This window comes from Schistocerca serialis, chromosome 9 (genome assembly GCF_023864345.2).
Source record: "Schistocerca serialis cubense isolate TAMUIC-IGC-003099 chromosome 9, iqSchSeri2.2, whole genome shotgun sequence".
Taxonomy (NCBI): Eukaryota; Metazoa; Arthropoda; class Insecta; order Orthoptera; family Acrididae; genus Schistocerca; species Schistocerca serialis.
In genome coordinates this window covers 280513607-280536566 of record NC_064646.1, presented here as the reverse complement: position 1 = coordinate 280536566, position 22960 = coordinate 280513607, and the positions used below count along the sequence as shown (strand labels likewise).

At 42.7% G+C, this 22960-nt stretch overlaps 1 protein-coding gene across 1 annotated transcript in view; it reads left to right on the top strand.

The window, feature by feature from the left end:
- The first annotated feature begins 13170 nt into the window (after positions 1-13170).
- LOC126419542 (odorant receptor coreceptor) overlaps positions 13171-22960 on the top strand; it is a 340278-nt gene continuing 330488 nt past the window's right edge. The window contains exon 1 of the mRNA XM_050086732.1: positions 13171-13342. The gene's annotated coding sequence lies outside the window, so the exon portion shown is untranslated. The remainder of the gene's footprint in view (positions 13343-22960) is intronic.

Here is a 22960-nt window from a genome sequence, read left to right as displayed (position 1 = left end):
ACTGCATTACCTCCCTTTCCTGTTCCAATCGCGTATGGTTCGCGGGAAGAACGACTGCCGGAAAGCCTCCGTGCGTGCTCGAATCTATTTAATTATACATTCGTGATCTCCTCGGGAGGTGTAAGTAGGGGGAAGCAATATATTCGATACCTCATCCAGAAACGCACCCTCTCGAAACCTGGCCAGCAAGCTACACCGCGATGCAGAGCACCTCTCTTGCATAGTCTGCCACTTGAGTCTGTTAAACATCTCCGTAACGCTATCACACTTAGCAAATAACCCTGTGACGAAACGCGCCGCTCTTCTTTGGATCTTCTCTATCTTCTCTGTCAACCTGACCTGGTACGAATACCACACTGATGAGCAATACTCAAGTATACGTCGAACGAGTGTTTTGTAAGACACCTCCTTTGTTGATGGACTACATTTACTAAGGACTCTCCCAATGAATCTCAAAGTGGCACCCGCCTTACCAGCAATTAATTTTATATGATCATTCCACTTCAAATCGTTCCGTACGCATACTCCCAGATATTTTACAGAAGTAACTGCTACCAGTGTTTGTTTCGCTATCATATAATCATACAATAAAGGATCCTTCTTTCTATGTATTCGCAATACATTACATTTGTCTATGTTAAAGGTCCGTTGCCACTCCCTGCACCAAGTGCCTATCCGCTGCAGATCTTCCTGCATTTCGCTGCAATTTTCTAATGCTACAAGTCTCTGTATACTACAGCATCATCCGCGAAAAGCCGCATGGAACTTCCGACACTGTCCACTAGGTCATTTATAAAGATGAAGAGGACTGCTGAAGAGAGGAAGCTTTGAGTGCAGAGACAAGGCTTAGAATTTTGAAAGAAGAAAAAGTATATTTCACTTAGTAACACCTCTTTCCATCCATGCGACTGCTGTGCCGATCTCCAAATACAGTGTGAACTGTTACTTTTGGTAATGACATGAGCATTAAAACTAAATCTACAAGCATATGAACACGTGGTGTCTGTTCTTTCTGACACGTCTGAAAGAACAGACACCACGCATTTATATAATTGATATGCCTAGCTGGGCAATGGATCCACTTCCTTACAGTGCGGAAGCACACATACGTCCGATCTGCAGTGGGAATCTCAGAGTAGCGAACAGTGGGTAAAATTGACAGGGACTGCAGATATGTGGCGTTCGGTGGGAGTATGGATCGGCCGTGAGGCATGCCCAGATAGTCCGCGCAGTTCCGGTAACGCGTATCCCGGAGAGCAGAATTCAACGGCCTCCCGTTAGAATTTTACGAGACCTACCGGCAGTTACTGACGCTGGCTGGATGGACATGTTCCGCGACTTGATGTCCCCTGAAGTACAGCTTTCTAGTGTCCTCCTCGAAGGATTGCTCGTTCCTTCCCATAAACCAAACGGTGGAACGTCCATCAGTGACTATTGCCCCCTACCGGTTCTGAGCTGTGATGTGAAGTTATTTTACTGGCTTCTAGCACCATGTCTCCCGATACGTGGTGTCCCACAATCAGGCATCTTTAGGAGTCGATCACAACACGCGGACTGGCTTACGCCCATACCGTGGCATGATCGCGCTTGCGCGGACGTGGCTCATCAAGGGGTTTCTGGCCTTCCTTGATTTCAGTCAGTCCTTCGTAGGGGTGCTCATTCTTATCTGACAGCGTTGATGAAGCAAATGGGCGTTCCAGACAGCTTCGTGGTGGTCATAATACGTCTACTCCGGGCGCGACATCTAGGCCGCTGTTCAATGGTTGTCTTAAGCCGCCCATCCTGGTACAACGATCGCGATCCTGTACGCTCTTGCCATGGAACCATTACTTTGCCGACTCCCCTGACACCTCATCGGGATGACTCTTGGCGAAAACACTTTTTGTGGCACGGCCTGTGCAAACTACCTGGTCCTCCTCCTGCGCAACGGCAACGACGTTCATTCAGCGCTGCAGTTGGTGTGCTCCTACGGCGCTGTTTCGGTCAGCGTCCTCAGTGTTCGCACTTCTCGCCCGTTGCCCATAGGCCGTGGGTTGCCCAGTGAATGCGTCGGTCCCCTTCGGGTCTGCGACTTGGTACGACGTCTGGGTATCGATTTTACAACTGACTTGTGGCGATCATCGGCTCTTAACAGCAGGCGATTATTACGCCGGACCGAGCAGAGCTTCGTGACCATCGACTGCGAACCCTGGACAAGATGCAAAGGGACCGTTCTGCTAATTTTTATGTCACATCGCGAATTCCACACGGGACCCAGATTTTCCCCAAGCCGTCGTCAATGGCCAGACGTATGTTGGCTGCATAGGGTTGCGTTATGTGTCAAGGGTTGTTATTTTAAATCAGCTATGAGTCTCTCACCCTTCCGAAGGAAAAAGGAGGCATCACTCTCTCATGTACACAAAAGGGCAACAGCTCGCTTTGTAAGCACGCGTGTCAAAGTGTGGTTACGCTCTCCGACATGTCTCACATGCTTACTGATGAAGGCCCTTACCACGAGGTCACTCATTGCCCCACTGCCGTTGACAGATATCCCAGCGCCCTTTTTGTACTGGAGCTGTTTCCTTCTTGAATATAGCCACATCAGGAGCGTGCTTCTCCCTCCTCGGCCAAGATGCCTCGAAGCATTAGCGGCTTCCACCGAATGTGGTTGAGGAAAAAAATCCCCACGTTCGGTGGAATGCCGTGTGGCCGGCAGTGTACGCCCCTACTCTTGCGTCGGACGTCCAATCCACCTGGTGTGTGATGGTTAATGGGAAGCAGATCTGCCACTCGCGCCTCCACCGAACCCACCTGGTTCCATCACCATTACGTACCGCGTGTGGCGTGCAAGACGACGATGGGATCAGCTTGTGTGCGGCGAGTCGAGTATTGTTTGGCTATTGGTCCGCCAGATGCCGAAGTTCATCGCTCACACGGTTCCTGGCAGTATCGCCCCTCAAATGATTCTCTTTCCGGACACGGACTACTATCCCCGTGCAAAGACCTACTCAGCGACTTGGATTAGCGGGCACGCAGTCACTACCTGTTTGGTTGTAGTGACAAATCTGCACTCGATTTCTGGCAATATCTTAAGGACCGACATAGTGCAGTTGTCAAGACCCCGAAGTATCAACAATATTTTTATCTGCCAGGAACAATATTTTCATCTGCCAGGAAGTTTCAATGTTTCTCTAACTTTCTCCGGAACACTTTCGACAACCCCTTCGCATCTGGATCATCCATGAAAGGAGCAGCTGACATATGATACTTCTTGCAAATGGTTCAAATGGCTCTAAGAACTATGGGACTTAACATCTGAGGTCATCAGTCCCCTAGAACTTAGAACTACTTAAACCTAACTAACCTAAGGACATCACACAAATCCATGCCCGTGGCAGGATTCAAACCTGCGACTGTAGCAGCCGAGTGGTTCCGGACTGAAGCGCCTAGAATTGCTCGACCACAGCGGCCGGCACGCTTCTTGCATTTCACGGATTCGATCCCCTCAACGGTTCTTCACACGCACTTCCAGGAAGGCGCACATCGATGATCTACTGATGTGTCGCCAACATGCAAGATATTATTTCCCGATGATGTCGAAGGTGATCGCCAGTCTTTGCAGGGACGTACTGGAGCGCCGGAGGTGGATTCATTCATGACAAAGAATAAATAAATAAGTAAATAAATAAATAAATGTTATAAAAAAAGCTCCTGCCTTGTATCCTTCTTTCCCACTCTTTTTATTCGTAGAAGTTATTGGGGCCTTTCTTGATAGTGGCCAGCGCCTGAAATGGTGCACCTTTTCCTTTGGGGCTTCTTCTTCATAATTTAGGGTAAAAGTGGCGGTGGTGTTATTTTCCCTTTTTTGTTTTGTAGTTTTAGTTAATTTCAGGAATGTAAGGATAGAAAACCAATAAATAAATAAAAAAAGGATAACGCAGTGATTAACGCACCTTCTTAGTAGGGAGGAGATCCCAGGTTCGAATCCTAGTCCGGTGCACATTTCCGCTCGTCGCCGCTGATTCCGCGTAATGTCCCACTGCAGCTGACTGCAGTGATCCCGTTCAACTTTGATGTACAATTTTCAAGCTTTCCAAATGAACATTCAGACTGTGACTCATTTCTCTCTCCCTCTCTGTCTCCCTCTCTCTCTCCGTCTCTTCTTTTCTTTCCCTGAAACAGAGGAAAATCTGAAGCGTCATAACCAAGCATAGTATGTTGTGTCATGTACCACTCGATAACGCTAAAAAGCTGATAAATATACTTTACGCGCATACCTATCGCCCTCTCTGTGTCGTAACTAAAACATTTAATCACAGTACCTAGGTTTCTTTTCTATCAAATGAATATAGTTTCAATTTGAAAGACAAGGGCAAGGTGTGGACAGACTTTATGATAAGTGACGCTGCATTCTCATCTTGAGCGCTTCAAGGGCTTTTCGGAGGAACAAAGAGTAAGTTTCCACCAGAAAATGACGGATAATTGACGGAGAATGTAATGGGTGGTGACATCTGGGGATTTCTTCCAGAAAATCAGTTGAAATACAAAAGAAAAAAAAAAAAAAATGCTGAAATTGTGTACCTTCTTTACTGTTAAAGCCATCTAGCATTTTATATCTCCCAGTTGCCTTTTTTCTTACCGTTTTTTTTCTTCTCTTCTTTGTATCCCACTTTTCGTCGAGTACTGCAAGTACATACATTCGTATGTCGAATTTTTTTAAAGCTGCAAAATCTTTTGATTTAAACTTTTTTCGCATAGTTCCAAAAACAAGCGGAATTATGTATTTTAACGAAAAAGCCTGTTATGGTCAATTACTCGAAACAGTCACTATCCCCTACCAAGAATACAGTAGTAATGAGTTGTAGCCTGCCATTCGTACTTCATGTTAGCGAAAAAGTCATCACTTTTCAAAAAATGGTTCAAATGGCTCTGAGCACTATGGGACTTAACTGCGGAGGTCATCAGTCCCCTAGAACTTAGAACTACTTAAACCTAACTAACCTAAGGACATCACACACATCCATGCCCGAGGCAGGATTCGAACCTGCGACCATAGCGGTCGCGCGGTTCCAGACTGCAGCGCGTAGAACCGCTCGGCCACTACGGCCAGCATCGCTTTTCAGATAAGTGGACAAACAATTGCAAACGTGCCCATTTATTTTAACTGGATTTATAAAAACTCTTTTTATCGGCGGTGGAATGTGTCTTTTCCACAGGAATTCCGTCGGGTCTCTTAGACAGTAGGTATCTTTTATTAGTCGTCCGCAACAAATGTTCAAATGTGTATGAATTCCTAAGAGACCAATCTGCTGAGGTCATCAATCCCCAGACTTACACACTACTTAAACCAACTTAAACTAACTTATGCTAAGAACGACACTCACACCCATGCCCGAGGGAGGACTCGAACCTCCGGCGGGAGGGGCCGCGCAGCCCGTGACATGGCGCCTCTAACCGCGCGGCCACTCCACGCAGCCGTCCACAACAAACTTTTGTTTGAATTTGGTAGGAAAACATGATAAATCTATGTTCCGACTGCCAAAGCATATAAGAATTATTGTGTCATTAATATTGCTGCATATTAGAGCAAAAGGAACAAGTCCAAGTCAGAAAAACGAGCCGCAAAGAAAAAGTAAAGTCAAATGTTGACTAGTGTTATACAAGCAATTCGTGTTTCTTCGAATGGTATCGCATAGACGCTAGCCACACATTTGTTAAGTTCTTTGACTATGTCTCCTTGAGCATGAAGCAATTTATACTTTTTAACTTTTACCCCAGTTACGTTTTATTGTCATTGCCCCTTCAGCCCCACTGGTGATGGAAGAACAGTGAACTGTGTTTTGAGCAAGGTGGCGTCCCCAAATACTTTATTGTTAAACAAACACTTACCTATACAGTGAGCATTAATAAGATCCAAAGTCATGTTGTTTAGTAGATTCTTATACGATCGTAGGCGGGAGGTGGAATAACATAACACGGAGCACTGTGTCTGGAGTACGGCTTGCCGTGGGAACATCAAGCTCAAACGCAGTGTTCAAATAAACAAACATATCGCTAAAAGACTTAACAAACGTGATAAATGTAGCTGCTTGTGACCATCAGTTGGTGACCTAGAAAAAGTGTTCGACATTCTGAATTGGTGGAAAAAGTTCGGAAGTTCTCAGAAACATAGAGAAATAGAAGTAATACACAGTATTACGGAACCAAGAGGGAACAGTAAGATTGGCAGACCAAGAACGAAGTGTTTAAATTAAAAAGACTGTGAGACAGAGAGTTAATCTTTCAACCCTACTGTTCAGTCTATATGTCGAAGAAACAATGTAGAAATAAAAGTAAGATTCAACCGTGGGTTTAAAATTCAGAGTGTAACGATGTCACTGATAAGACTCGCTGACGACATTGCTACTTTCAATGAAAGGAAATTTGGAAAATTTGTGGTAATTTCCTATGGGACCGAACTGGTGAGGTCATCGGTACCAAGTTTTAGACGCTACTTAATCTAATTTAAACTAACTTACGCTAAGGACAGCACACACATCCGTGTCCGAGGGACCATTCGAACCTCCGACAGGGGCAGCCGCGCGAACCGTGGCTAGGCGCCTCAGAATGCGCGGCTACGCCGCGTGGCTTTAACGAAAGCGAAGAAGAATTAAGGACCTGTTGAATGGAAAGAACAGTCTATTAGCACAGGATATGGATTGAGAGTAAGTCGAGGAAAGACGAAAGAAATGATAATTAGTGGAAACGGGAACAGCGAGAAACTTAACATCAAAATTAGTCATCACGAAGTCAGGTTTCGCTACCTAGGCAGCAAAATAACCCGTGACGGACGAAGCAAGGAGGACGTAAAAAGCAGACTAGAACAGGCAAAGAGGGCATTCCTGATAGTAAAAAGTCTAATAGTATCACAAATAGGCCTCGATTTGAGGAAGAAATTTGTGAGAATATGCACTATGTGATCAAAACTATCCGGACACCCACAAAAACATACGTTTTTTATATTATGTGCTTTTTGCTGCCACCTACTGCCAGGTACTCCGTATCAGCCACCTCAGCAGACATTAGACATCGTGAGAGAGCAGAATGGGGCGCTCCGCGGAACTCTCGGACTTCGATCGTAGTCAGGTGATTGGGTGTCACTCGTGTCATACGTCTTTAGGCGAGATTTCCACACTCCTAAACATCCCTAGGCCCAGTGTTTGCAATGTAATAGTGAAGTGGAAACGTGAAAGGACACGTACAGCACAAAAGCGTACAGGCCGACCTCGTCTGTTGACTGACAGAGACTGCCGACAGTTGAAGAGGGTCGTAATGTGTAGGCCTAATAGGCAGACATCTATCCAGACCATCACACAGGAATTCCAAACTGCATCAGTATGCACTGTAAGTACTATGACAGTTAGGCGGAAGGTGAGAAAACGTGCCTGCCTGATAAGATTAACAATAAGGAGGCTCTTCGCAGGATCGCCGAAGAAAAGAACGTGGTATTATTACCGGTGGCAGGGCGACTAAAGCGGGAGCTTTCCGAAATTGCTTCTCCGGAGGAGACGAAGTAAATATTCGAAGTTTGAATCAAGAACAGCTGCCAAAATAAGTGACTTAGAAATACGATGGACGTTCAATAAGTAATGCAACACATTTTTTTCTCAGCCACTTTCAGTTAAATAATGCGGAATTTTTTGTGGGATGTCGGGAAGTATTCCCGCCTCAGCCCCTATATTTTGATGAAGTTTCTTCAGGCGGCGGCGCTATACGTTGCCTTCAAAATGGCGTCTATAACGGAGGTTTTCTAAGCAGAGAGTTCCCTTTGAGTTTCTTTTGGCAGAAAACCACAGTGTCGCAGATATTCTTAGACGCTTGCAGACTGCCTACAGAGACCTGGCAGTGAGTAAAGGTACGGTGAGTCGTTGGGGGAGGTGTTTGTCATCATCGCAACAATGTCGCGGAAACCTGTCCGGTTTCCCGTTTGCCGGCCGGCCGCACACAGCAGTGCCTCCTGGAGTGCTGGAGCGTGCGGACACTCTCATTCGAGGCGATCGACTGACTACTAGCTGGGATACTCAGAGTTGCGTGGTCGCTGGTTTGCTCAGCACTAACAGAAGACCATAAAATGTAACCAAGGACCATGTGTGCGGTATTGCTTGCGCGATCTTGACAATTTTGTCGAACATAGTCACTACTAACCGGAATCAAAACGGCATTCCATGGAGTGGCGCCACAACGTCTCTCCTCTGAAGAAAAAGTTAAATTGATTCCCTCAGCCTGGAAAGTCATGGCGACTGTGTTCTGCGACTCTCAAGGGTTTATTCTCCACCAGGGTGCAACGATCAACTCGGAAGTGTATTGTAGTACACCCCCCCACCCCCCTCCCCCACCCCACCCCCCGCCAGGAAATTGAAGAAAGGACTTCGGCATGTTCGCTGCCACAAAAATGCAAATGAACTTCTTCTTCTCCATGACAAGGCAAAGTTTCATAGAACCCTGCGCACCCAATAGGAGCTCACAAAAAATTTCTTTGCACCGTTCTTCCTCATCCACCCTGCTGCCCGGATCTCGTACCTTCCAACTTCCATCTGTCGGGCAAAATGAAGGATGCACTCCATGGAAAGTAGTACGTGGCTGATGGCTAGCTTATTGAGGCGGCAAGACGTTGTCTTCGACGTCGAACTGTAGAGTGGTCCCATGCGGGTACCTCACTCCCCCCTCAGTAAGGTGGCACAAAGCCATCGCATTGAATGGCGATTATTGGTTTTTTGTAGACAAAAGAGTGGGGAATAATATGGTGTACCGGAATCCTGAATAAAACCAGTGTGCTTCCGCTCAGTGCTGCGAAGCAGCTTAAATCACTTAATAATGGAAAATCTTCCTGTCCAGACTGTGCAGGACTTAGGTTCCTTTCAAACTACGCTAACACAATAGGACCATATTTAACAGTCTCATTCAACGGTTCACTTGACGAAACATCCGTACCAAAAAGCTTTACATTTACACAGGTCACACCAATACTCAACAAAGAAAATAGGAGTACTCCGATGAATTACAGACCCATGTTGTTACGGCGTTAAGTCAAGCGCCGGCAAGCCAGTCGGTAACGACAGAACAGGGAAGGCTGAGAGAAGAGGCCAGCCAGCCACAGATTGACTGGCCTCCCTCCAGGACGACAACGCTACAGCAGCGGCCTCTAGGTGAAGAGGACACAAGCGCCGCGCCCGACTGGTCGCGGCCCATCAAAGAGTAGCTTCAAGATTAACGAGTTCTACAGCAGCTTCAAGATTAGCAACTAGGATGGAAGCGTCAATTCCAATCACTTGCTTGGAATTGTTATACTGAAGAGATTTCTTACTTTTTCTGTCGCCCTTTACTTGCGACACATCCGTGTAACACAAAGTTAGGTACTGTATTTTTTTTCACTTTGTAATAAAACTCATTTATACGATTTGTTTGAATGTTGTCTCGCGAACCAAGGAAGCAGGTGGCCTAGACACCCCATATTTGACGACTAGGCTGGATTAACACATGTCACTTGCATCGATTTGCAGTAGGATTTTAGAACATATACTGTGTTCGAACACTATGCATTACCTCTAAGACAACGGCCCACTGATTCACCACGGGTTCAGAAAATATGGTTCTGGCAAAACATCGCCAACTCTGTATTAGCACGAAGTAATGTGTGTTCAGATTGATTCCATATTACTGGAGTTCCAGAAGGCTTTTTATGCCGTTCCTCACAAGAGACTTCTAATAAAGTTTACACGCCTATGGAATCTCGCTTCAGCTCTGCGAGTCAGTTTGTGATTTCCTGTTAGAAAGCAACTACCGGAAAGTCGTCGAGTGAAACAGAAGTAATATTTGACGTTCTCCGAGGAAGTGTTACAGCCCTTCAGCTGTTCCTGATCTACATAAGCGATTTAGAAGACAATCTGAGCTGCATACTTAGACTTTCTGCAGATTATGCTGTCACTTACTATCTTGTAAAGTTATCAGATGATCAGAAGGAGCCGGCCGGTGTGGCCGAGTGGTTCTAGAAGCTTCAGTGTGGAACCGCGCGACCGCTACGGTTGCAGGTTCGAATCCTGCCTCGGGCATGGATGTGTCTTAGGTCAGTGAGGTTTAAGTAGTTCTAAGTTCTAGGGGACTGATGACCTCAGATGTTAACTCCCATGGTGCTCAGAGCCACTTGAGCCATTTTTTTTTTATCAAAACGAATTGCAAAATCACTTAGGCACGATATCTGCATAGCTCGAAAAGTCGCAATTGTCTCTCAATAAAGAAAAGCATGAGTTCGTGGACATGAATACGAAAAAGAATTCGTTAAATTTGGGTTATACGATAAATGAAGCAAATTTAAAGGGTTTTAATTCATCTAAGTACACAGGAATTACAATTACGAACAACTTAAACTGGAACGATCACATACGATAGTGTTCTTGGAAAGACAAACCAAGGAATGCGTTTTATTGGCAGAGCACCTAGAAGATACAATAGGTCTTCTAAAGACACTGCCTACATCGCGCTTTTTCTCTCTTAGAACATTGCGGTGCGGTGTGGGATCCTTACCAGATAGGATTGGCGAAGGACATCGGCATCGTTCATAGAAGGGTAGCTGGTTTTCTATTACCGGGAAACAGCGCAGAGAGTGGCATGGATTTGATAAGCGAGTTGGGGTGGTAATCACTAAAACAAAGGCGTTTTTAGTAGGATCTTCTCACAAAATGTCAATCACCAGCTTCCGTCTTTTAATGCGTGAATATTTCACAGTATCCAGCCTATATAGCGAGAAACGATCGCCGTAATAAAATAAGAGAAACCAGAGCACGCACAAAAAGCATTAAGAGTTCATTTCTCCCACGCGCTGTTAGAGAGTGGAACAGTAGAGAAATAGTCTGAAGGTGGTTCGAAGAATCCTTTGCCAGGCACTTGTGTGGGAACTGAGTGTAGCCATTTATATGAATATGTAGAACGTATGGAAAACCTAACAAGAAGAAGAGACAGGACGACATGAGGCATGTTGAAACGTCAGGGAACAACGTCCATGAAAGTCATACTCAGCTTAAAGTGGACATGACGAAAATCATTGCTCTACGTAATGCCGACTTGTCATCATTTTCTTATTGTCCATATCAGTTTATCTATAGCGCGAGATGGAGCGATGATGAAGACATCAAGATAGAGCCTGGCCAATACAATTTAAGTTTTCCATCGTTTCCCCAAATGAATTAATATGGATGATGGAATGGTGTCTTAAATTATAACATCGCCAGTATTTGTACAGTCCGAAGTATTGCTCCTTCTTTACTGTCTTCGATGTCGATGGGATGCTGAATTCTGAGCTTAGTTCCTTTGGAGGGACTTTCACCCTCCGTCGTTGCTTACTTATTTCGCTACCCTTCTCCACACATTTTTCCTTCGCTGTCTTGACTTCACTTGGAGCACAGGAAATCAGCACAATCTTTAATCCTGGTTAACTTGGTACATTCTCTGCAACATTTAGCAAATATAATATACAAAAATTTGATCAATTTACTTATCCAGCCCCTTCAATTTTGAATATCAGGACGTGTTTCCTTGATCACGACATTATCATTATGTGAATTAACACCCTTTTACGTCGTGAGAGTTGTTCATTTATTATGCGCAGGTATTTAACAGACTGAAGTAGTGAATCGATGATTTATTGTTTAGTACGTAATCGGTCGTAGCCCTAGACAAAACGCCGTTATGGACGGAATATTTACGGCAGATATTTGAGCGGACGTCCTTCGGATGTCGCCGGTTCTAAATTTGTCAAACCTGGGTGCGTTCGTCGAATGTTCATCGGAGACAACAGTATAGCTGACAGTGCCCCAGGGAAGTATGACTTGACCGCTCTTGTTTCCCGTACACACAAACCATCTAGCGGACAGGGTGATCACCAATCCGCGACTTTTTGATGGTGACACTGAAGTGTACGGAAAAGTGCAGATTTTGAGTGACCGTAAGTGGATACAGTATGAATTGGACGGGATTTCAATTTGCTTTGACGAATGGCAGTTTGCTCTAATGTGGGAAAATGAAGGTTAATGCACACGAGAAGGAAAAACGATCTCGCAATGTTCGACTACAGTATTAGAGGCGTGCTGCTTGATGTCGATTAAATATCTAGACTTAACATTACAAAAGATATGAAATGGAACGAGCACGTAAAGTCAGTAGTAGCGTAAGTCAAAGGTCAACACCAGGTTTTATGGAAACTCAAGGTTTGTCTGTAGGGAGGAGACCGCGTATAAAACACTTGGGTGGCCCATTTTTGAGTGCCCATTTTGAGTAAGTGTTTGGGATCCCCACCAGGTCCAATTAATGGAAGACATCAAAGCAATTCTGAGCCGGATGCTAGACTTATCACCACTTGTAAACACGTGCATATTATGGAAATACTTTGTGAATTCACATTCCGTGAAACACTATTACGAAAGATTAGAGAACCGTAATCTGCGACAGACTGTAGAATTCTTCAACTGCTACCAACACACGTGTAGTGAAAGGACAGTGAAAACAAGAGAAATGAGAACTAGTATGGGTGCATAGACACAGTCCTTTTTCGCTCACTCCATTAGCGAGTGGAACAAGAAAGAGTATGACACGCAGTGGTACAAGGTACCCTCCAAGCACCGTGCTGTGGTCTGCGGAGTGTGTATATAGTGTAGATGAACGGGGAGGCAAAAAAAAAAAATCAATAAAATCCATTTTTTCGGACCTACTCGCTCTCAGGGTTTTCGCAACTCGTTCTCCATTCTAGTATTGTGTTTCTGACCTATTGCTGAAGGCACCGACGTTAGTGCTCCAGTATAGTGCGTCAAAAATGAAAATGGAGACCGCTAGCCTTGCGTGTCGTAGGCTGTAGGCTAGCGGAGCGGAGGAGCGACAAGTTGGACGGCGACTGTACCGGCAGCGGCCGCCCGCCTTGTAATTACGGCCCCGACTTGCAGAGGGCCACGCACAGCGCCGTGAGGAACGCCCCATCTGCTGCCACGTGGCGTCCTCCTATTGGAGTACAGCCGCACTAGTCCCGGCTTCTTCCCCGTCTCTCATTGGTCGCCCACACTGCCCGTAAAGGACGTCATCTGCCCGAGGACATCTTGGTAAAAAAAAAAAAAAAACTCCAGGAGGCGTGCATCGATACGAGAATTTCTAGAAGTTTGACAGCGCGGACGGTCCGCCACTGTGGGACTGCGTGTGGAGTTGCGGCCACCTGTGCTGGCTGAGCGGTTTCGTCGGTGCAGAAATGTTGCGCTAAGAGCGAGTGGTGTGTGCACGCTGCTGGCACCCTCGGAAGCAGTCCGGATTTCTACTCCTCTGACAGCGTCACACAATCTCCATAAAGGTTCGACCGACTGCCTTGTTTTTAACGCACCTAGAGACCAGCACCTTTTCTTCTATGAAACCGTAAAACACCTGCACAATGTACATTCAAAGGAATCCTCACGTACAGCTTTTACTTCAGAGAACTATATGGACAAATCAGAAAATGAACAGAGATTTAAGAGGCAATAGGGCTCAAAACTAGTGCAAGCAGTTTAGTTGCTGATACAAAGACATCAGTAGATTACTATATGACCCGATTCTTGGGTGCTTACAATCGAAACGTACTCCTTCTTCTCATTAATTCCCTACTGGCTGTGATTCTCAGCCTTGTGTTTGTGTCTAGAATGCATCCATTCAAATGGTTTAGCAAAAATAGCCGTGACTGCCGAGTTACACAGCCGTTGTAGCGAGATCTTTTCCTGAAATTTCAGTCACCAACTCTCTCCGTCGAATATCGAACTATTTTGTTGACTCCTGACTACATAGAGAGGAATGTCCATCGTAATAAAAAAAAGATGTCACCTGGAAAGATTTAAGCGTTCATTTTTCCCAGCGGATATTCGAAAGTGCAACGGTCGATAAATAGTGTCAAAGTGGTCTTATAAAGCCTCTGCCAAACTCTTTGCTGTGAATTGTAGCATAATCATGTAGAGATGTCCTTAACAGATGTTATTTGTTAATTTCTGTGAAGTTTATCTACGGTATCGTCATACGTGAACACAGTTGGTTACACGCTGCGACATATCCAACTATTATTTTCTGCCATTTTAACAGCATAGTATCAGAAGTGAGAATGTCGGTGATCGATACCTGACGACAATCATTGCTGAAGAATGCGAGGCGCTGGCTCTCATCGAGAGGTGTGATAGAGAACTTACCTACCAGAAATCCGTTTACAGGTGACAAAACTTCTTGGCTGTGTACTCGTTTGTGGTCAGCATATATTCGACATACGTAGTACAGTTACATTGTTCTTCCGAACAGCAGGTAAAGAAACTCTCTGTGGCTCGCAATAGAGTAACGTCGATGTATGAGGCTGTGAGTCTTGTTGGAAAACAAACTTGTTCCATTTACTAGCAACAGTCCGACTTTATTCATCAGTTTAAAACTTGAATGCAAAACTTCTCGGTTCTGCCTCCGGTTTGTTCCTCTGGCAGTGTTAGCTGTACGTTAACGTTGTTAACAGCAGTAAGGATAGGTTTACTGATGGAAATTCTGCCGATACGCACCTTATGTATGGGTTCAACGAATGCTATGGAAAGGCGACACAACGTCACTATGCTGAGCTATTTTCGTAGTGACGGCAACCACATCACAGTAATTTTGCATCTGTATGAGAGTTGTGGCAATACTTATTGTTTAGTGTTGTACGCTCCAGCGATTACATACTGGAGGCCCAGTTGCTATTGCGAAGATACTTCCTCGTAAAAAAAGTAATTGTAGTAGCGAACAGAATATATCGTAATTACTTTATCATTGTGTAATGAGGCAGAGCACCTCACGTGTCCTTACACCAAAATACTCAGAACACAGCCCCCCAAAATCTCTGAAATTTTGATGGTGGTATTCTGTGTTACCATGTGTATAAGTTTGTCATCTAAATCATGAAAGAGGGAACTGTATACATCAACTGACTGGCACTCGTCTAAAGTCTGTTTTGCGTCTGATCGCTGGAAATGAAGAACAGCGCAATTAGTTACTTTTTTCGACTTCATTACTTTTCTGCTGTACAATTCAAATTTTTCCCTCTCACCTTTAGGTAGAGAACATCTTCTTTCACATTCACCTTGCAACATCTGTTTGTGTGGTGTTCATCGTTTCACATCATTTAGGTGGATTTGAAATTACAGATGATGTATCTCCTGTAATCTTTAATACTGGCGACCATTTAGCCAGGTATACTTTACAAGAGCAGTTACTGCTTAGCAAGGGGCAACTTTTCATAAACTAGGAAATAAAGCACGCAGTTACACCTGCACGTAAGCGCGTGCATGCACACACGCGCACGCACACACACAGTCACACACACACACACACACACAACAACACACACACAAAACACACAGAACACCGTTCACAGCTTTACACAAGCCAACGATGTCAGCGCTCGTAGACCTACATACCGGACCTTGTCCAATCTTCATACGTTGAAACAACAAGTTAAACATAATATATTATTATCCACAGCAAACGTAGGCTGTATTTTTTTTTAATATAAACTTCTCTCTAAAAGCGATACTATCTGTTGGTTGCATCCGTGAAGTACGCTATCACGTCCACATACTCCTTGGTGATCATTAATCCCCCTACGTCTGATATTGTTACTACTGCAATAGTATCACAATCAAAACATTTAGTGAAACGTTTCACACATTTCAACGTTCTCATTTTTAACGCCACAAAATGAACATTTAGGGAGAACTACAAATATTCACACATCGCATGAACATTGAATACAAATTTCTTCACGTGCATAGTGAAAACTTTGAAATGTGTGGGAAGTGAGTCATAACGTAAATTTTACCATATTATTCTGTTGCACAATGTAATTAACATTACAGATGTACGCTCATCTAAGAATACATGGAACTAATGGCATGATGAGTGAACGAAACGAATTACATAATCTTTGACCATTAAGTTATTCGTAAATTGGAACCCATGCAAAGAATTTCAAACGAGAAATACAGCATACGCAGATGTCGCAGCCCTAATGTAAAAGAAATTGATCACTTGAGACAAGAAGAGATTCTGTCGGAATGATTCTTGGATGAGCAATGCAACGGAAGAACTCATTGATTTATTGCTTCCCGGAAATGAAACATTTATCACAGTCTTAGTTCATCGTCAAAAGCTCATGCAAAGCACCGATAACAAATGCTATGTTTGATTTTTTGGTTTCCACTGTTTTTAAATAGAATTGACGTCTAGATGATAGAGAAGCAGTTCATCGTTTTCTTAAACTGGTGTACTGGTAGAAAACGTAAAACCCACATCCAAGCTGATGGTTGCACCATACCGATAACATTTAATCCAGTGCGTTCTTTTCATCAAGATGGGACTTACAACTTACAACTCTCGCGCTAGTTGTCACTGTAAGCATTGTGCTACGGTAGCGCATTCCTAAGCGAAAGCAAAGCTACTTTATCCCAGAAACCATTGTGTTTGAGATGGAAAACCAGTTGTTACATTGTATTTTGAGATTACGAAGGCTGTTCGGCCATACACAGTTGTGCACTGTGGAATGGACGTCGGGGTCAATTTGCACCTCTGTTCCAAAGTTCAAATGCTTGGCAACGAGAACGGGGAAGTATAAGGTTAATGCTGCATGCACTGAAGCAATTGCGTAACTCCACAACTACCTTATCTCCTGACTAGACCGTTAAATGAATAATAAAATATATTTCTTCGCGACTGATGTATAGATGTTTACCGACCTTTGATACGCAAGTGCTCTACGATCTGCAATATCTCAGGAAGTTCGATGGGATGGAGACTCATCAAAAATTCAAAAAACTCGGGTTTACCCAGACAGTTTTAATAGAATTACTATTATTAATTATTGTAACGCTTATGGGAAATGTTTAATTGTTACTTTGGGCACTTCAAATATCAAACGGATATACATCGCTACTCGAAAGGAAGAATATGATGGACTTTCTAGTCAGATGTTATAAAGGCACTAGCCAGATGTAAAGGTTGGTGCCTTGCTACTGGTGAAGATGGATGTAAAATCTGAGAACTTTTCAAAATCAGAAAATGTTGTAGGTCTAAGTCTGTGAACAACATTAATGTCACAACTGTAATTAGTAGCTCACATAAGTATATTAGTCAGAGAGTATAGGAGTTGGTTTCGTTGGAAGCAGAGAAACTGAAATGCTTGAATTCAAAGATAGTAGACTGTATCTCTGCAGTTTCTGTAAAAGAGAGGTTACGTATAAAACTGTTACATTATCAGTGCCGGAGAACCGTTCGATCACTTTTGATCCATACGAAGTTTCAGTGGCCAAGGGCTTCTAATATATACAACGGAAGACAGGAAAAATGATTAAAGGCTCGTTGGGTTTGTGGGATATTGCAACATCAACGCTGGAATGCGACTTTTTCTAGACACTGTGAGAATTTAATTAGTTTAACAACAGCTAGTACTCAGACACAGGCCTATAGATAATCATCCTTTCTACATCTTCTGTCAATGGAACGAGGAGAAACGTTAGCATGTAGCCTATAAAAACACCACGCTATACAGCTGTTGTTTGGAGAGCCAAAATATCGATATGAAAGTTGAAAAGTTGAAATAGAAAATCTGTATGAATAGAGTGTCTGACATTCTTTATGGGACCCCCGCCTGTAGGTAACAATGCATACAAATCAGATCTCCTCGTGTCTAGACGTCTGCACGGAAGACATATTGTACTTTGGATGAATAATATGCATCCTGCGTTAACAAGTGCGTTATTCAGTACACAGCTGTAACGATATACTTTATTAGAGAGGAACGATTTCGCGTCCAAGAAACATCTGACCTTTGTATTAGCGTAACTTGCATAACAGTTATCAGACGTATTTTACTCCATCATTGTCTTTGGCTGTCAATGTCATAATGGAAAAATGTACATCTGACAACTGTTATGCCAATTACGCAAATGCATAGCCGAGATGGTTTTTGGACCCGTTTATGTTTGATTCTAGATGAGCCCTACCGTCTATAATAAAATATACCGCACTGCACAATGCTGTTCTTAATATCCATAAAATGCTGTACAACACCTCCTCCATAAAATACTGATTCTATTTAATCATCAAAATTTATTTAGTGATGTTCCTTTGTTCTTTGATTAGTGGCAATTTAACAATTGAAGAACAGCAATGACTGGTTCTATTCCTTCAGTAAAATTTATTCAGTGGTTATTTTTAGTTCAATTTATGACAATTCAGTAATAGAAAAATAGTAGCAGAAGAATGACAACAGGAATTAAAAAACAATTTATTAACATTCATTTACAATGTTGCAAGCTATGATAAACACTAGAGAAAAGCAAATAAAATAACAGAAGAAACCGCAATGGGACATGAAAACATACTGAACTGAAAAACCCCTTGAGGAAGTGTAAAAAGAAGTAAGCGGAAAACGGACATCAATGTTGGAATGAAAAACATAGTTAACTGGACATGTAATAAGTACAAAGAATATAAAAACATTTTCGAAGGAAATATTCTGGGAAGAAATTCAATAAGGGTGTCTAGAACATCGATTCGGCAAAATATAATTAGTGGAATTGCAGCAAATATGACTGACTAGTAAATGTGGCGAGAAAGCAGAGAAGGTTGGAAAGATGAATGAAACATCATCTTTAGTGAATAATGATGATGGTAGTTTTCCACTGTAAAGGTCTTGCGATACCTGCGTCACGACTTATGTGGGTGCCACATAACTGCTACTTTTGGTGTGATTGTGAGCATCTAAGGAGTAAGATAGCGAGGAGAGAAAATATAAGGGTACTGTACTAGACATTGACGTCATCGTGTTTTGCAGGTTTGACGAATTACGCACGTCATACTACAGTTACAAAAATAAATTTAGCGCAGCAGATGCTTAATGAACACAGTAAAATAAGGAAAAGAGAGCTACATCATAATAATACTCGTCATTATTGACAATGGAAAACGGTCTCAAGCGACATGGCAGACAGAAAATGGAACACCTACTCCAAGGTCAACAATGTGATATAAAGAGAACTGACATAAGCCACAAGAACTTTTTTATCCCAAAACGTATCAGTAATTATAGGCCAACACATGTAGTACCTGGCTGCAGGAATGTTTCTAGCCACATCAATCACAGTATTGTAAATGTGCATAACACGGAAAAAATCTAAATTTATTTAATCTACAACAAATACTTTTTCTTAATAGCAGTACACGAGCTTCCAAAACAAAATTATTTGTGTCTCGTTTTAAAGTATTGACCCTCCATTTGTGTAGTTATATAGAATACTACTTTGGCCTAAGAAGAAACCTTGATAACAGTCTTCTGAAACAATAATCGACAAATTTAATCACTTCCCTTGTAGCACTTTTACATCCAACCAGTTTCGTTAATGTCACAGAGGTTGCGGACAAAAAATTTTCTTAGTCCAACAAAATAATAATTAGCCCATTAGTATCTTTCTGCTCTTGTCGTTTTAACTGCGAGACGCACTGTGTGGTGATCAGCTTTCAGCGACTATGCAGCTGTTTTTATTGACGCGATTCCAAATAATTGTTTATACAAGCGCAAGCTAGTACTACCTCGTCCGGGCAAAATATTAAATTCTCGAGTTTCTTCTTGTATAATAAGTTCCAACATTCCCATCACGAAAGAGGAACGTTAGGAACAAGAAACCAACGTTTAGTTAGTGAGGTCGGTGTCAAATTCAAAGTCACAGTCAGTGAGTGTAGTACAACCCGTGTAAACTATATTGCAGTTCTGATCGAGATCAAAGTTCAGGTATTTTGCCATTTAATAAAAATGAAACAGTGATGTGTAGCGACTGAAAGATCGTACTGAGTGTTTGTGTTGTGGTCGATGAGTGTGAAATGGACGTAACGAAAAGGATGGATGTCGGACACGGCATGTAGTCTTATCATCATCATCATCACCGTCGGCGAAGCCTGTGTCACCTTCAGCCACTTGTCATCCACAGCTGGATAAAAATCTCCGTTGCATTTCCCTTGCCTTTAGCTATATGGATTTACGTTCTTTGTGCATGATTTATAAAGTCATCTATCAACAGGCCGTCTTAGTCTTATCTCTCAGAGTCCAGCAACAATTCCTTTTGTTTGTATATCCTTCCGTCACCTGCTTATGTGTGGCGTCCACCTGTATTTCATTTCCATCACGGTCATAATGAATTATGTCTTCTACGCACTCTTTTCCCTAATTTATATGTTTGTTTTCTTATCTCTCCAATTTAGAAAGGCCAATAACTTCACAATAAGTGTTCGAATTTATTGATTAACAATTTCATTTGTGGTACAATACTCTGACGGATTTAAACTCGTCTCCAAATAAAAAAATATTTGCTGATTCGAGACCTGAATCTAGTCTTTTGTTTCGCGGTTGTTGCTCTATTATCGGCAACAGTAATTTTCCTTTCAACGAACGCTGTGATGAAATGTGAAAGGTTCATTTTAAAATATTTAGTACTAGATTTTCTTTCTCTCAGCTGTTATTGCGTGTTGATTTGACGAAGAGAAGTCAAAAGAAACATGTCATTTATGTCTGTCATATGACAATGAGACGGCACGATTCACTACTAGTTAGTCAGAGTCAGATTGCGGACACGATCTTCTTGTCGACTTGAGTCGTAGTCTTCGTAGTCTACAACGAGCTGTCTAGTCTTTATGGCAATCGGAATAATACGGCCGAAATCATTAAGATTGTGCTCGGACACTGCATTTGTCGATCTTACGATGTACACACAAATTTAAATTCCTGTCTACCCATTCCTTCGGTATTAACTATGGTGGTTATCAACTCAATTATTATCATTATCTATCTGCCCACTTAGCTTCCCAGCAGCTGATAAGTTCAGAAATGGCAAAGTTAGGAGAAGATAGCTGCCGACCTGAAGAAAAGGCTTAAAACATCCTGGAATGTTGTAATAAATATTTTATTGTCAATGAAACATTACCTTTTGCATTAGACATAGAAGACTTCGCTGAGTCTGATTCCCTTCATTGGGACAGGCAGTTTCCGTGGATAAGTTCCCTGTGGTGACCAGCCATGTCGACTGCAACCTTGACGGCGAGTAGGTTTGCCCTCACGTTCCCATGCTGTCCAGCATCAGGCTACTGTCACGTCCAAATGGTCCAAAATACCTGATATTGCACGCTTCGACCTGCTGGCCAAGCGGAGACTCCCAGTGAGATCCCTTTCAAACTCTTGGAAGGTGCTGATAATCTATCTCATACGAGTACGCGTCATGTTTATGTCCTTCACAAAAGCCATTCGACGTCTCACACTGTTCACGCCCCTTACATACCCCTCATGTCTGCTAACAACACCAAACACGAACTAACCTAATCCTTTTGGTGGTTGTCAGAGAGAATTGTAACGTTTATCATTGACATATTTGTGGGGGGCAGTGCACGTGTACAAGGTTTACTTTGACTTTCTAAGTGCTTAACTTTACTTGTGATGTTGTGTAGTTTAGTGTGATCCATATGTGAAAAAACAGTATTATATCTATCAATCGCCACATAAATTAAAGCAACGTAGAATTCAGTAACGCAGCATGTACTTACGCAACTTGACAACAGACTGACATAGAAAGCCATCCAAGCACACAAATGTGTCAGTATATTAAATTTCTACACGCTTATCATATTTAAAATAATCACATACTACTTCTAATTAATAAAAGGAAACGAAGCGTACGCAGAACACAACGATTAGGTGCGATAGCAAGGCCCAGACATCGTTGTTGTTCATGTCATCAACCAAAAGACTGGTTTGATGTAGCTCTCAACGCTAGTCTAGCCTGTGCAAGCCTCTTCAACTCTGAATGACTACTGCAACCTACACACACTTGACCACCTTACTGTAGTCTAGTCTTGGCCTCCCTCTACTATTTTAACCCCGCAACCCTATCGTACACCTTTCTTCACAAACTAGTCCCTCCTTTTAGGCAAGTTGTATCGTAAGTCCCTGTATCAACCATTCGGTTCAGACCCTTGACATGATTCAGCTCATCTTCCCATGCAACCTCCAACATTCGTCAATAGCATCACATTTCAAAGAGTGGAACTGGAGAATGTTCTGTGTGCCACATTTAGATTTTCCAGGAGAAACAAAAGACTATGTACCTCGTTTGGTCCATAATTTATTTATGTGCAAAATAATGAGAAGGTATTCTGATAGCACAGAACTATGCTGCCCACCTCATCACTGCAAAAAATAATGATACAAATTAGAAAATAAATTATTTATTAACAACGCTCTTGGGGGCCACTGACTGGTTCTAAGTTCCAACACGAAACTTACTGCTTCAAGAAGTTTTACCTTTTATTTGTGACAAAACAAGTACAGAAAAAAGGCAGAAATACTTTAACTTACACACCTGTAGACAACAGAAACCATTTCCCATTTCTTTTACATATTATACAACAGAATAACAAAATTAAATTCATGAAAGCAATATGTGGGTATTGACTTCTGTTTCTTACACAACTCAGTTCTTGGGATTTGATGTTGCAATGTTTACTGTAAATCTCCCTGTACTGTTGAGGAAGAAATAGAAACATCGTCAATAGGTCTTTCTGTTGTGTAACTGATAAACATTACTGTCTTTCAGACGGAGTACAGCATGGCATACATCTGCCTTGGTCTTTCCTCTTCTGAATACACTGATATTCTTCCTTTCTCTCTGTTTCGGAGTACGAAGTTTTGATACTAGGATGGGTGTGATTCGCTTTAATCATACTGTATTTGGAAATCTTATAGGCCTGCATTGACAACAATGTTTCAGCAACGCTTCTAAAGTCTAAGAGGTCAGTTGGAATTATATGGAATGGGTTCATAATTTCAGCTGATTCAACAGCCTTGTGCTGACCCATAGCATTTGGAACACCAGAGGAGCGCACTGCTTGGTTC